This window comes from Meleagris gallopavo, chromosome 2 (genome assembly GCF_000146605.3).
Source record: "Meleagris gallopavo isolate NT-WF06-2002-E0010 breed Aviagen turkey brand Nicholas breeding stock chromosome 2, Turkey_5.1, whole genome shotgun sequence".
NCBI lineage: Eukaryota > Metazoa > Chordata > Aves > Galliformes > Phasianidae > Meleagris > Meleagris gallopavo.
Window position 1 is genome coordinate 6,407,190 of NC_015012.2, and position 14,268 is coordinate 6,421,457.

General features: G+C 44.8%; 2 long non-coding RNA genes across 6 annotated transcripts in view; one reads left to right on the forward strand and one right to left on the reverse strand.

The window, feature by feature from the left end:
• LOC104909502 overlaps window positions 1-516 on the forward strand; it is a 157,067-nt gene extending 156,551 nt beyond the window's left edge. Inside the window, exon 14 of the long non-coding RNA XR_002111551.1 lies at window positions 432-516. This is a non-coding gene — a long non-coding RNA (uncharacterized LOC104909502). The remainder of the gene's footprint in view (window positions 1-431) is intronic.
• LOC116216275 overlaps window positions 7-14,268 on the reverse strand; it is a 57,029-nt gene continuing 42,767 nt past the window's right edge. For 4 of the 5 annotated variants that reach the window (XR_004158731.1, XR_004158728.1, XR_004158727.1 and 1 more), the window contains 3 exons: window positions 5,274-5,377; window positions 3,081-3,218; window positions 7-1,419 (listed from right to left, as the gene is read on the reverse strand). This is a non-coding gene — a long non-coding RNA (uncharacterized LOC116216275). Of the gene's footprint in view, window positions 1,420-3,080; window positions 3,219-5,273; window positions 5,378-7,810; window positions 9,857-14,268 lie in introns of those variants that run through there. The other variant, XR_004158730.1, reaches the window with a different exon arrangement.

Below are 14,268 nucleotides of genomic sequence, written 5' to 3' on the forward strand. Positions count from 1 at the left end.
TTTTTCCATTCTATGTTGTTTCCATGGGGCGGATATACAGTGTCTGAAGCAGAAAGGCAAAAACAAGTAGGCATTGCATGCATGCCCTTCTTCCTGCTGTCTCTTTGGGGAAGAAGCCTACAGGAGCTTTTCCTTGCCATTTGATGGGAGCATGAGGAAATCTTGAGCTGGTTTTAGGTCAGGGAATGTATTTCCTTACAGTTTCCTCTAGTAATGGTTATGGTTTTGGGACCCACAAGCCTATCTCTGAATCGTGACATGGATTCCTGCTGTGACCCTTGGAAGAGCCGATGATCCTGCAGCGGCTCTTTTATTGACAGAAGCTTCCTGCACACCCCTATGCTGGCCAACTGCAACCAGTGCAAAGAATGCTAGATTCACCTATCCAAACGTGCACCTTTTTTGCTGATGACTTTTTTTTTTTTTTTCAGTATTTTCTCTGCTGCAGCTATCATCCTAAATAACATCAGCCCACCAGTGGCAGAGGCTTTACAGTGCAATGGAGAACTATTTTGAAAGTACAAATCACTTGACCTAAAGAATCTCCCTGGAGTGTCAGTGCTATGCACTACATTTTTGCTCTGCTGAAGCCTTTATTTAGCACATGCTAAAGAACATTTAACATTTAAAGATCCCTTCTGCACATCCTCCAAATGTCTCCATCTTTTGCTCCTAGATTAATATGTCTTCTGTGAAAATGAGATAATTGATTGCAGAGCCATATTATTTACAAATGAAGTGTTGTTCTTGTATTGACCTTTCGTTTCTATAGCTCAATACTAGTTCTTGTACAGCATTTGTAATTAGTGAGATAGTAACAGAATTAGAAGAAGCAGAGGGGAAAAAAAGGAGCTCCTGTGGATGCTTTTAATGAAAGAAAACTTCAGGATGAGTTGCCCTTTTAAAGCTGCAAAACTTCACATAATCAACACTAATAAAGTCGGTGGCTTGAATATGCACAGAACAGCAAAGCTCGCCAAACCAGTACAGATGAAGCATGAATGCTGCCATCAATGATGATCTCTCATGAGAGCCACTCCCAGGCTTGGAAAAAGGTGAAATTTGGGGAATAACCTGAAACTTATCCTTCTGTGGGTCTGCTGCAGTTCCCCTGTAAATGCCACGGTCTGTATTAGGCGACAAAGATGTTAGTTATTAGACTCATAGCTATAAAGGAACTGCGACTGCAGAAGTGGTTTTCTGCAATGTCTGACAGTGAAAATCTGGGAAAAAAAAAAAAATTACGCTTGAATATGGTCACAAAGGAAAAAAATAGGAGTAAATATTAGAAGGCAGGCTGTAGGGATCCTTTCAGCATCCTAGTATGCAGACAGATAGAACACATCACACTGAAGAGGATCTCTTTCAGGGATGACTCTTGTCCCAGTGACATGGGCTCACATGCAACGTCCGCTGAACCTACAAAAATAATAGTAATAATAATAATAACCTTCAGTACTCTTTAGGGAAGGCAAACATGCTGCTTTGCTGGCTGCATTGTTTGTTGCACCTACTGGAAACATGGTATCTCCATTTCCTTGTCAGGGAATCACAGAATCATAGAATCATGGAATCATAGAATCATAGAATGGCCTGGTTCTTTTCAAAGAACCACAATGCTCATCTAGTTTCAACCCCCCTGCTATGTGCAGGGTTGGCAACCACAGACCAGGCTGCCCAGAGCCACATCTAGCCTGGCCTTGAATGCCTCCAGAGGGGCACTCCCATTCCCTTCTTCTTCATCTTTTGGCCCTATGGAAATGCCGGCAGTGATTCTCCACTCCTACTGAACTCTCATTCCTATTAAATGGCACCACAAGGAACAAAATTTCAGTACAGCTGAAGGAGGTAGCAGCAAATTCCACACTCCCAGTGCCCTCATCTCACAGCATGGAAAAGCCTCTACATGCCCTGGCCACCCCAAAGGACTAGGTTGTATCCTTCTGCACACATTCATTCCAACCAGAACCAGGATCCCAGGGGCAGCTGCCCATGTACAATGTCCCCATACACATTCCCAGTGTCCTGGGGTGCACGGACCCTCAGCAGTGGGGCTGGTGGGAGCACACCAGCTACCTGGGATCTTATAAATCTTTCAGCTATCAGTCTTTCAGGGCTCCAAATGCAAAATCCAGCAGCCTGGGATATCATGTGGATTTATGACTTGGGATTTATGAACTGGTCTGGATAAAATAAGAACTGACTTGGCTTTTTTTTTTTTTAAGGTTTGAGGAGAAGAAATAATAAAAATGAAGACACGATTTTTTTCCTCCTTTCAAAGCCTGCTTAGAGAAACATGTGTGCATATGAATGTATATATTCAATTATTTTGACTGTTCTTACCTGCATGTTTCCTGCTCCTGGCTGAGGCCAATCTCTCAGGGCATCCTGCCTGCTGGGGCAGCAGGAATCGGCACAAATTGCCCCAAAATCACAGTCTCAAGCCATTCCCTGCCTGCTTCTGGGCTGGGAAAGGTGCTAGTAAGTGCTCTGTGATTTCTGAATGCTTGCAAGCAGTGGGATGGCTCCCTATATTGACACTGCTGCAGCTCTCACCCTGACACTTCCTTTCATCTTTTTTTTTCCTGAGATAATTTTGCACTTTTCCTTGTTTTTTGCAATTTTCCTTGTTCTTTTTCATTGGTGGCAAGCTGTGTATTTTGGGGTAGAATCCACAGTTGTGTGCATGGTTTTGCTTACACGTATGTGTCTCTGTGATATTAATACATACACTTATTCATCCATCAATAAGCATTGTTGTATATATAAGCACATGCATATCTGCACAGTATGCAAGTATATATATATATGTACATTCACATCTATGTATCTATAGCTTCATGCCTGTATAACAGTGCACAGACATTTATGAGCATTATGAATGGTTGGTGTATTAAGCCTTTGATTAGAAACCAATACAAACTATCACTTTTTATTACTACTCCCCAACTGTATGTACTTTGCATGAGCTTTTACAAGCCCATCCCGAAGGACTTTCTCTCCTTATCTATGTTTCATGGCCTTCATTTCAATTTGTCTTATCTTAAAAACAACAACAAAAAAGAAAATATGTTATTTACCTCGGTCAAGAGGAAAACTGCCAGACAGATTTTTATTGTCTCCTGCTCAACCCTTTTGTACCTCTGCCCACAATTTCTGAGTGATTGTTTTTCAACAGTTCTCAAGTTCACTTTCCATGTTACAGTTTAGAGTTATTTCTTAGGGAAAAAAGAAAATAAAGAAAAAAATGTACATTTACATGTATATATACATACATATGTAGCCCAGGTTTTCAGTCTACCACCTTCTCCATCCCCTCGGGTGCAGACTTGTCTCCATGAATCAGCACAGCCACACTGTGCCCGCACCTTCACCCAGCACTGCAGGAACCTTTGTGTGCACCCATCAACCCATCTAGAAGCCATAGGATGCTGTTTGCCATGTGCACATAACCTCTATATGCTGATAGTTGTTCCCTAAGGCTCCTGCCAGCCTCTTCAGAAGAAAAGGGCTGGGGACAAATGCCCAGTGAGAGCTCCTGGCACTGCCCCTGCTGCACAGAGAATGTGACACAACCACAAGGACACTGAGACGATGCTCCAGAGCAGCTGCATATTGGTCTACACAAGAAAATCCATTTTTACACCATTTCTGACGCCTGAGTGAGCTCAGGTGAAGCCACTTGCCTAAGCCAAAGAGCTCAAGCCAAGCAATGAAGTAGCCAAACAAGTGAAATAACTATAGCCATTGGAGCATAGCCTGGAATTGCAATGGGCTCAGCTGAGAACATGTCATCGGGATGCAAGGAGCCAGGAAGGGCTTGGCGGACAACATGAGCTCTTCGGAGGAGAGCAAAGCAGGGTTTCAGTGGCCCATTGTTGGTGGCAGTCTGGCTTGCTTTGCTGGAGCAGCCACTGTAGGGTGAAGCAAGAGGTTGTGGTTTGTTTTTAATTACCAGACATTTAAAGTGTTTTTCAGCATGACTCATGTCCCAGGAATAATTGAATTTGGAGATTTGTTTTCAATGCAATCGAAGAGTTCGCACCGCATCTGAGAAGTAGATAAAACTGTTGCTTAAACTATATGTTATTTGCCAGGTATGTGCGGGCAGGGCAGCCATCTCCCCCGGTACCTAACTCCAGGTCTGAGCTCCTCTCCCAATTGGAGGCTGAGGGAGGGGATCCGGTGCAAGGCACCGTGCCTGGAGCCCCTTCTGTTCAAAGGCGCCCAAGGAGATGGAGCTGGCCTGGGGATGGCTGGAGGCCACACAGACGGGAAGGTATGTAGCAATCCATTTATCACTTTGCAAATATTAGTGCTGCTCGCATTTGCTGCGGCAATATTTCTTCTTGGAAATTGGTGAAGTGAGTAATAACAATGTTATTTATTCTAAGACCTTGGAGCTGAGAAGCAATAACAGGGGGACTGTTCCCTTGAAAGCTTCAGAGGTGCTGGAAATAAAATGGGAGGGGGGGAAGGAATCAACCAACAAAGGGCTGGGGGAAAGAAAGGCACATCAGAAAGCCACAGAGATCTGGGGTTTCATTTCATTGCCTAAGAGAACCAAATGCATTTTGTGACAATTTGTGCACAAACAGAGGGCGGCGGTGGGCATCCCATATGCCCTGTTGGCATGGTCATGGAGCTGCTGCATTGCCTTTGCCTTACTTTGCTTTTATTCTTTATTTCTTCCCCCTTTTTTTTAACTTTTCCCCTCTCTGCATGGCTTATCTGAATATATAGGGCTGCCCCTTGCTCAGATTTATGGGTCGGGGCAGCACTGTGTGTATTTACAGTCTCCCGACCTGAAGACCTACAGCTGAACAAGAGAAGGAGGAAACCAGGGCCCGTTCCATAAACAGAGACAGATACTGGGGGGAGGCAGGAGGAACTGCCAGCACTTAACATTTTTAACTATTTGGCCAAGCAAAGGAATTAGTGATTAGATTAGAGCCCAGGAAAAATGAGAAGAGGGGTGAAAGATTTCGGGGGGAGAGAGCCAGGCCTGGCTGTGGTTTGAGGAGTGCAGAGTTGGGGGAGTGCAAAGGGTTTTCCATTAGAAGTCAGAGGGTTTACAGGCAGTTGTGCAGGGTGAAAGTGAGCTCCAAGTGCTTCAGTGGGAGCTTTGCTTCTTTGGGCAAAGCTGAGGAACTCCTCTAAAGTGCAGTTATGCTGTGAGGAGGTGAATTGCTCAGTCTGTGTTTATTCAGGTACTAATTGCCCCAGATTAAGGAAAAGGAAAGCCTTGCTCGGCCATAATAAATATTTCTTACATCTATGGTTTGCAGGCAGAAGTTTAGTTCAGATGAGACATATTTCAAAGGGCCCCGCGTTACCCGACTTCTCTGACGTGAAAAGCAGCAAAAGTGGCAACAACCTAGAAAATAAACAAATGAAACGCAGCATACGTAGGGGTCACAACATAGCATAAGTATATCAACATGATGAACAGCTTTGATGAAAATGGTAAACAAAACCACCCTCTCTTCCTGTGGCTTGTTTTACATTGCAATAAACCACCAACTCTATAACCTATCAGAACATGCTGAGATTTTATGCATCATTTCCAACTACTATTTGAACATTTGGTTTAGAGTAGTCATGAACTATAATTAATGGGATTTTTTTTCTCCCTGATAAAAAGCGTGCTTTATTGGAGTTTATTACCTGTTGGTCCAAAGCACTGTAGGTGATATGAATTCATTGTGGGGTTGAGGATGGGGATAGGGGAAGGGGCCTCATGGCAATGAGTCACATCCACAGGAGTTTCACTCAGCCACTGCCACCCGCGATGCCCATCCTATGTGCACGTAGTGCTGCTCATTCCAAAGCCCAAATAAAAGCAGCAGAAAAGCAGCGGATGCAATAGGAACGTGACCACACTGCTGTTACCATTGTCTGATCGTGCATTTCCATCACTACTTTTTGAGCTGTACCGTGTGCCTGAGAATAGCAGAGCTCAGAGCACGGGCAGCAAGCATCAACATCCCTGCTCATGAAGAATAAGACCCAGCAGAAACATGGGGATGCTGCCCACTCCGGATGCCAGCCCAGCGCAGCACTGGTGTGAGTGAGCCGGTAACGCCGAGACGCCAGGCTGAGCTTGCCGTGGGGAGAGGAGAAAAAAAAAAATACAACAGGCACCACAAAGAACATTGAGATGAATGGCTCTATTTTATGAGCCATAAAAGTTTTATTCATCTTGACACCGAAACAGGTTTAGGCAGCTAGTTGACACGCCTTAAATAAATAAGTGGAATTAATTCCCCAGCTCTTGAAACAATAGCAGCGTGCATGTCACGCCGAGCGCTGCCCCATTGTTTCCCGTGGCTGCGCGATATTGATATTATTTGTGTTTTTCCGTGCGGCTTCCTCTGGGGCCTGGTTGATCCACTTCAGATTCTTCCCCTGTTTTATTAGAGGTTGAAAAAGGTTCAAGACCTGGTTGTACCGCGGCTCCCACCGACAGCTCAGGAACCAGTTTGGCGTCTGGTTTGTCTGTTGTTTTACTGCTGACCTTCAGCTCAACTTTCCCCCCTGACCCCAGGAGGCATCTATCATGACAAGAGGCTGTTTAACACAAATGGTGCCCATTTATAGGGGAAGAAAGTCAGAAGATTTCCTTTTTATGAAGAATTTGGTTTTTCACCCCTCTTTTCTCAGTCACCACAGGTGAAATCCTTCCCAGCAGCTGGCTTATGAAATAATGCGAGGGGAGGCCGTAATGAGCTGAAAGCACCCTCAGCTGGAGATAAATATATGCAAATGAGATGCACAAACAAAGGAGCCTGGACAGAGAAATATCTGCAATTCCAGCAAAATGCTGCCTGCAGCTAGAAGATGAACAGCTTTGATAAAATGGTAACAAAAAGCACCTTTTTATCCTCCAGCTTGTTTTACATTGCAATAGACCATTGTTATTGTAACCCAGCGGAGCATGCAGAGGCTTTCTGCGCCGGTTCAAAAAAAACCTGTTTAAACATTTGTTTTTAAGGCATTCAGGGGCGATGATCAATGCGCTGTTTTGTTTTTCCACCGGCTGGGGGTATCGCTGCTTGGTGCGGTTGGCTGGAGGCTCCCGGTGCCATTCCCGGTACCTGTTGGGCTCTGCGCGGGGCTTGGGTGCGCTGAAATTTAGGAGCTCGTGAAGGGAACTGAGGGTCAACGGGTGGTGGGGGGCACGGAGGAGAAAAGCCAGGCGTGAGGCTTCCCAAAGCAGCTCCCGAGCAGGCAGCGTTAATGAGCGCAATCAAGCCTCCAAGCAAACGTAGAGGCAGCCATCGAGCATGCTGATTTTAATAAGCTTTAAAAAAGGCGATTGCTAACTTTTTATAAAAAGTCTTCTTGTTGTTAAATGTAATTGTTTGGGGTTCGTCCGTTGCCAAAACAAACGCGGACGCTAAAATATGCTTTCAATATGCAGAATTAGTGTATCTAGACCGTGTTTTAAATTAGCCCTGCATTGGGTGGCGGGGGGTGGAGAGCGAGGGGCTGCCTTCAGATGACTTTAGGCATTTTTTAAGCAGAGTTGGTCACTCCCAAATAACACCTTTGTATTCTCACCTCTGCCCTTACAGCCCCCACATGTGTCCGTACGGATGACTACAGAAAGCAAACCCCATCCCTTGCCATTAGCTGAAACACGGAGAGAAAGGCAGAGCAAGGCAGCACAGCGATGCTGCGCAGCCCCTACAATGACAGCACCATTACATATGCTGTTACACATTTATAAAGGGAGCACAAACACCATAAAGTTTGGTGTCTTTGCTCGAGGCACCAAGCACAATTTTTAAAAGAAAAATAGACTTACCTTTTAGGGAAAAAAATATATATACACGTAAAAAATCCATCTCTTACTACGCTATACAGCTATGTTACTTAGAGATGTTAGAGAAGGCAAGTGTCGGATTTCCCGATGTCAAGTAGATCTCCTAATTTTTCACAGCCTCCTGTGGCGATTTTGGGGCCAGATCGGAGAGGAAGCGGTTCGGAGTGTTGCCCTGGCCCCTGGGAGCCGGCTGCTGCACCCGGGCGCCCCGGCGTGGGGCTTCAGGAGTTAATGGAAGTTGGTAGGGCCAGGAGCCGCTCTTTTTGCAGCCCAGGTTCGCGGCGGCATAATTATGTTCAACCGCTGTTGTTTGAAAAGGGCAAGCGGCATCTTAGGCACAGAACAATGAAATTACAGCTGAGATTTAGGTTAGCAAAAGCCGTCTTCTGCAAGGCTTTTATGATTCATTATTTCCCATTAAATACAGTATTAGAAGTGTACACCAGATAGCTCATGGTTGCTGCGCTCAGAGCACATTATCTATATTACACAGGTCTGGGGAGCAGAATTAGAAAACTTTGGGGGAATGAGCAATATGTGTTTGCTGATAGAAGTACCATATGGCTCATCTTCCTCAATTGCTTTCATTGCGACTCCGATGCTGGAGAAATTAAAGTTTTATTTGATGTGGCACAGCTTAATGAACTGTCTTCTGTTAGGAAAATTGAATATGTTTCCTGTTATTTGAGCACAGAGCCCTCATGGTTTTGGCTGATGAGAGATGCATTATGTATTGTTTATTTAGCATTTTGAAAACAAAAGCAGATATTGGAGGTAAAATTGATTACCGCAGGATGCGTTATATCATCCCATTTTTCTTTCTCTCTTTCTTTAATTTACAGCCCTGCCTATTATTTTTACGACAGCGTTTTTTGGTTCTACCCCCTCCCCCCGCCTTGCAAAAAAGGGGTTTGGAGGCAGAGTGCATCTCTCGGCTTTGTTTAAAAGCGGCATTACAATTTTTAGGGCTGCAGTCCCTACGTGCTCCCTGTGCACCGACCCAGCCAGGCTTTGTTAACGCAGCCCCGGTGCTGCTCTTCTGCCTCGGCAGGGATGAAGAGAGGGGAGCAACCCCCAACCCTCCACTTCCAGAGGTGCCAGGAAGGGTTAATAACTGCAGGATGGCGGTGTCTGAAGGGAAGGGGTGGGTGTAGGGGAGCATGGGGTGGAGCGGGCAACATTACCTGCTGCTTTTGCATCATTTGTGTGCAGCAGGAGAGAAGTTGGCGATGGAAAGGTGGCATGGATAAAGGGAAATATGTATTTTGTGGTGTTGATTTTTTTATAATGCAGGCACGCACTAAGGTGTGAATGCCCTAGCAATACCATGGGAGTACTTGTTCTCTCATAGCAACCCTGCAGCAGGAAGAGTCATATTTGCTCTTCAGGTTTGTGAGAAGACAAATGTATTGAAATATACTCCAAAACTTCAAGGGAAAAAGATAATCTTTAGGCTATGTTATTCATATCAACCCCTCTCCTTGTTGCTGATATCGATCTCCCAGCAAAAGTGAGGAGCAGGGAGCCCAGAGGCAGACCCAGGCAGGCTCTCGCCCTCTGCTCTGACAAAAAGGAGATTTGTCCTGGGTGCCTCGGAGGACGCTGGCACCACGCGGAACCCAAACCCCATCCATTATCAGAGAATGTCCCAACATGTTTACAGCAGCGGGCACAACTCCCATTGACGTCAGCAGGGCTCATGCTCCAGATGGGAGGGCAGGAGCCTGCCCTACACCTTTCTAAATGCGGGGGAGAGAGAGAGGGAAAAAGAAAAGAAAGAAAAAGAAGTCACCAGTATTGGAGAGTGCACGTTGCTCTTGAAAATGTCTTGGAGCAAAGTGGTTCAGCAAAAGCAGTACAAACAGTGACTATAAATATTTTCCATTCTGCATGGCTCTTCAAACAGTGCCCTGCCGTGATTTCAGAAGGGCTCAAAAATAAATAAATTACAGCAGGAGCCGGGGGGAGAGAGGGAGAAACAGGGGAGGGGGGAGAAATAAAGGATTACATTGCAGCCAATGCCGAAACCGCAAAAACTTCATTGTCAGACAGATATATTTCCTGGGGAAGAAAATGGTACATTTTTATGAAAGGCTGCTCCGTGACAGGAGCCTCCTTTGAGGAAGACCATTATGCATTGTTATCAGCGTGGCGTAATTTGACTGTTGACAAAGTATCTGTGGCAGTGAGAATGAAAGCAGTTAGAAGTGTGGCGGGTTGTAATCAAGAAGATGCTTAGCTGTGCAACGCTGCATCTTGAGCAGATTTGAATCAACATTGCCTTGAGGGGACACACACCCGCACACGCGCGCACGCACACACACACACACACGAAAGTCCATTAATTTTTAGTGGGAAAATTAGAGTGGCACTTGATGAAGTGAAATTTGACATGCGTTAATTGCTCCGCAGCTCTCCTAATTAGAGATTCTTCAAATTCTTTTACTGCTGTCAGGCTGATGCCGCATTGTCTTGGCTGGACAAGTGATAAACCTGCAGAATGGGCCAAGTGAGGCACTGAACCCGGGCCCATTGCTCTGTGGGTTCCACGGGAGGCCTGGGCAGGGCACTGGGGGACAGGGCAAGGATGGGGAAATCCTTCTTCCTGATAAATAAGGATCAGTGCTTTAACAGAGCTGGCTGAAAAAGATGAAACTGAAGGGAACCACGGAGCGTGCCCTGAAGTGGTGGAGCTTTAAACAAACCTTTCCCCTCTGTTAAATCTGCACCGTGCAGGACATGTCACCCAGGGCTCTGTTTATAGTGCAGCAATCAGAGCAGCTCTGTGCCTTTCTGCCTGCAGTGCATGCAGTGCCACGCGTGGGGCTGGGCCCGGCCATGGCTTTTTGTCGCTTTTGCTTTTGTTTTTCCCTCCCTGCTCACTCCTCCCCTCCCTTAGCCTCTGACCCCCTCTTAATTCATTAACATATTGAATTTTTTCAATTTTCCATCTTCTTGCAATAACAATATTAATGCCAGGGCCGAGGCCTGATTGGAGCTAAATTACTTGTTACCTGCTGGCATTTATTTATATGGCATTGAATTATAAAGCTTTGCTATTGTCATGCCTTGGGCGAATTGTTTATGACACCAGTAATAGGAGTAATTGTTATTGTTGAAATTACCTGTCAGCTACCCATAGCAGTGGCCCTTGTCCCACTGACAAATAGTGACAGGGGAGAGGGATCCTCCGCACGTCCTCCTGATGACTTCTCCTCCGATAATAAGGAGTGCAGGGCCTCTGATAATTTGCCTGTCACTGCTGAGCGCAGCTCAGAGAGAGTTGGCCAAATTGTTGTCATTCACTTTGACAAAGACAGCAAAACGCTCTGGAGCAGGAGGAGGATTATCAAAATAAATGAAAGCGCTTACACGTCCTTTGTTTTGTGTTTTTGTGCGTGTGTGTTTTTCCCCTCCTTCTCTGTTCGCCTGCCTTTATGCCGGGCTGTAAAGCAGGGACCTGCATCGTGCCCGCATGCCTTCCCCGCAGTGTGGGGGACGGAAGGGCTCGTGCCATTTGCTTTCTGCTGCTTTCAAATGCCTGGGTTTCTAACTATAAAAGTATTCTTTTTTTTTTTTTCTCCTGAAGGCTGCCCATGTCTCAGGAATCGCAAGATAAATGCTTGGGTGGTGTTTCTGCAGGGCGGATATCTTTGTTGTTTTTTTTTTTAAATTACTATTATTATTATTATTATTTTGGCTTGTTTTTTCTCCCACATCAGGCAGTGGCACTGCAATCAGCTCTCATGCCCTCATGCCATCTCCCACAGTCTCTGCCTCAGCCCAGCATCTCTTCCAGCAGAGGAGATGACACAGCAATTACGAGGTGGTGTTAGGTGTGGCAGAGCTGGGCTGCCCACCCAACACGGAGTGCCCACCCCACCGTCTCCCCAGCTTGCCTTGTGGCAGCACTGAGCACTTCAGTTGGGCTTCATGCCCAGGGAACCACCACTTGGGGCTGCGTTAGACCCTTCACTGCTTTTAGCAGCCCGGTGGCAAGGCATTTCTGATCCACACCGACATCTGTGGGCCCAAGCCTCACCATAATTGCTCACACAAGGAGCCAGGAAATTTTGGCAATGCCAAACCAAAACGCTGACTTTGACTTTGCATGGGCGCAAAAAGAGTTTGTTTCATTTGTAATAATTGGGCTCAAGCACATAATTTAGCCAAATTATCAACTGCCTCCATCTTTCTAGCGAACGAGCACAAACAATGTTTTAGGAACAGACATCTAAATTTAGTAGTTTTTGAATAATTGATAGGATCGGGTGACAGAAGATAGAAACTTATGTTTCTAATCATCCCAAAGCATTTTCTCATTCCTCCTGCCCCTAAATGAAGTCACTTTGTTTGCAGTTAAATACAAGGAAGATGTCCACTTAACAAGTCTAAAATTGTGATACCATTAAGGGGTTTTCCGTGGTAATAAAATGCAGGGACATGCCTGGGAACGCGATCTGTAAGGCAGATAATTTTCAAGAATGCGGCTTGTCCTTGCTTTGTCTGGGGAGAGACACACGAGCGATCCCGGGAGGGGAAAAAACAAGGCACGCTTCAAAATGAAGATATTGAGGATGTGCAATACATTTCAGGGCATTGCTGGAAGCTCCCATTTGATGCTTTACCTATAAAGCCTAAATTGAGCCTCTGAGGGATGGCGATGCGTCTCCTGCTCCTAGTTCCACCGAAAACCAAAATAGGCTTTAAATGGCAATGCTACTAACACCCAAGCGTGCTTCCACACGCAGCAATCATCATCCTCCTCGATTCCCCCCTACGTTCCCAAACTCGGAGCTAGCGTCAGGATAATGCAGCTTTACATCCAAAGCTCATTGGAAATGTAAACTTTGAGCAAATAGCAATCGCTCGTGTAGCTGCATTGCTGAGGTGACTGGCAGCAAATTCCTTTCTCTTCCTCCCTCCCTTCCACGCAGTGTTTTGAAATACCCATCAGTGTCAAAGGAAACTGCGCAGAGCGCTGCTGCTGCTCTAAATAAGGCAGAGCAATGTTGAGAGAAACGTACAAAAAAAAAAAAACCCTCAGCAGATTAAAGTGACATTTCTGTACCGTGTCAAGGCAGATGACAAAGCTTCGTGTTTTGCATAATTTCAAAAAGAGATCCTTCATAAAACATCCAGTGTATAAACAGGCAGCGGGCTTTTGTTTTAAACATTTAAGATCAAAAGTTATGGTAAGGACAATTAATATTGCCTATTAAAATCCCGTGTTATTCTTAGAGGTACATTTTGTGGTCACTGACTGTAAATAAAAGCAAAGGAACTGAGCCACGGTTTCTCACCAGCGCGCCATCTAGAAATATGAAAAGGCGATTTCCAGCTTTTTTTCCCCTTAAGCTGCTCTTAGATGTGTTTGCTGAATAAACTGGATTAACTGTATTTAAAACAAGAGATAAAGAACAGATTTTTATTGCGTTGCACAGGCTGCAGGGTTTCCGTGCTCCTCTCAACACGCTCCACACCCAGGACAAAATATTTACATTTTACCTTTTTTACACTTTATACAATAAGCCAAAAATCCCAGCGACGCTACAAAGATGGGATCAATGGGGAGCGTTGGAAACAGCACGTTTCCCCCCTTTCTGTTCCTGGCCAAAGGCCGGCACGTTCCTCCCATGACTTTTGTTTGCAGTTCGGCAGCAGGATTAGGGAGCAGGGAGGGACGCGCTCGCTCAGCTGAAGGACCTCGCGTTGCATCTGCCTGCAAAACTCCACGGCTGCTGATAATCCAAAACTAATGGCCAGAGCGTGGCCGTAAGAGCGAGCCTGCTTGCAGCTGAATTTCAATGGGCGCTTTCTCAAAAATAGGTATAAAGAAAAGAATTTAGACAAATTTGCCTCTTAACCTTTAAAGATTTCCTGCCTATTCCAGTATGTCCTTTATTGCATTAATTTTTATTTAAATTACACCATTAACTGGATATGAATTTATCAAGAATACATATATTGATTTATAAAACAGTATCATTAATTATTATAATAGCTAGATGTAGCTGATATTACAAAGCCATTTAAAGGTTTTTAATATAACTTGGACATACATAGATAGATAGACATTATGGACAAGACTACAATTTAAACTGGCTACCAGCAGTTAATGAAATCCTTGATTTATCTTCTCGTTTAGAGATTGATTATATTGTTGCTTTGCAAAACTATTTATTTTGTGCCATTTTTCAAAGGATGCCTCAATAAAAGAAAAAAAGATAAATAAAATATTCAGTCAATTCTCAAAGCATATTTGGTTTTATATTTTCTTTCCTAATGCTGCCATTGATAATTTATTACAAGTTTGGAGCCTTGTCACCTCACCAAAGAATTAGCTTACATGAGAGCAGCTCTGTTTTGCAAATGCACAATTTCACATATTTGGAGCAAAATAAAAAATAAAAAAAAAAAAGGAAAGGCTGTTTTTTTTT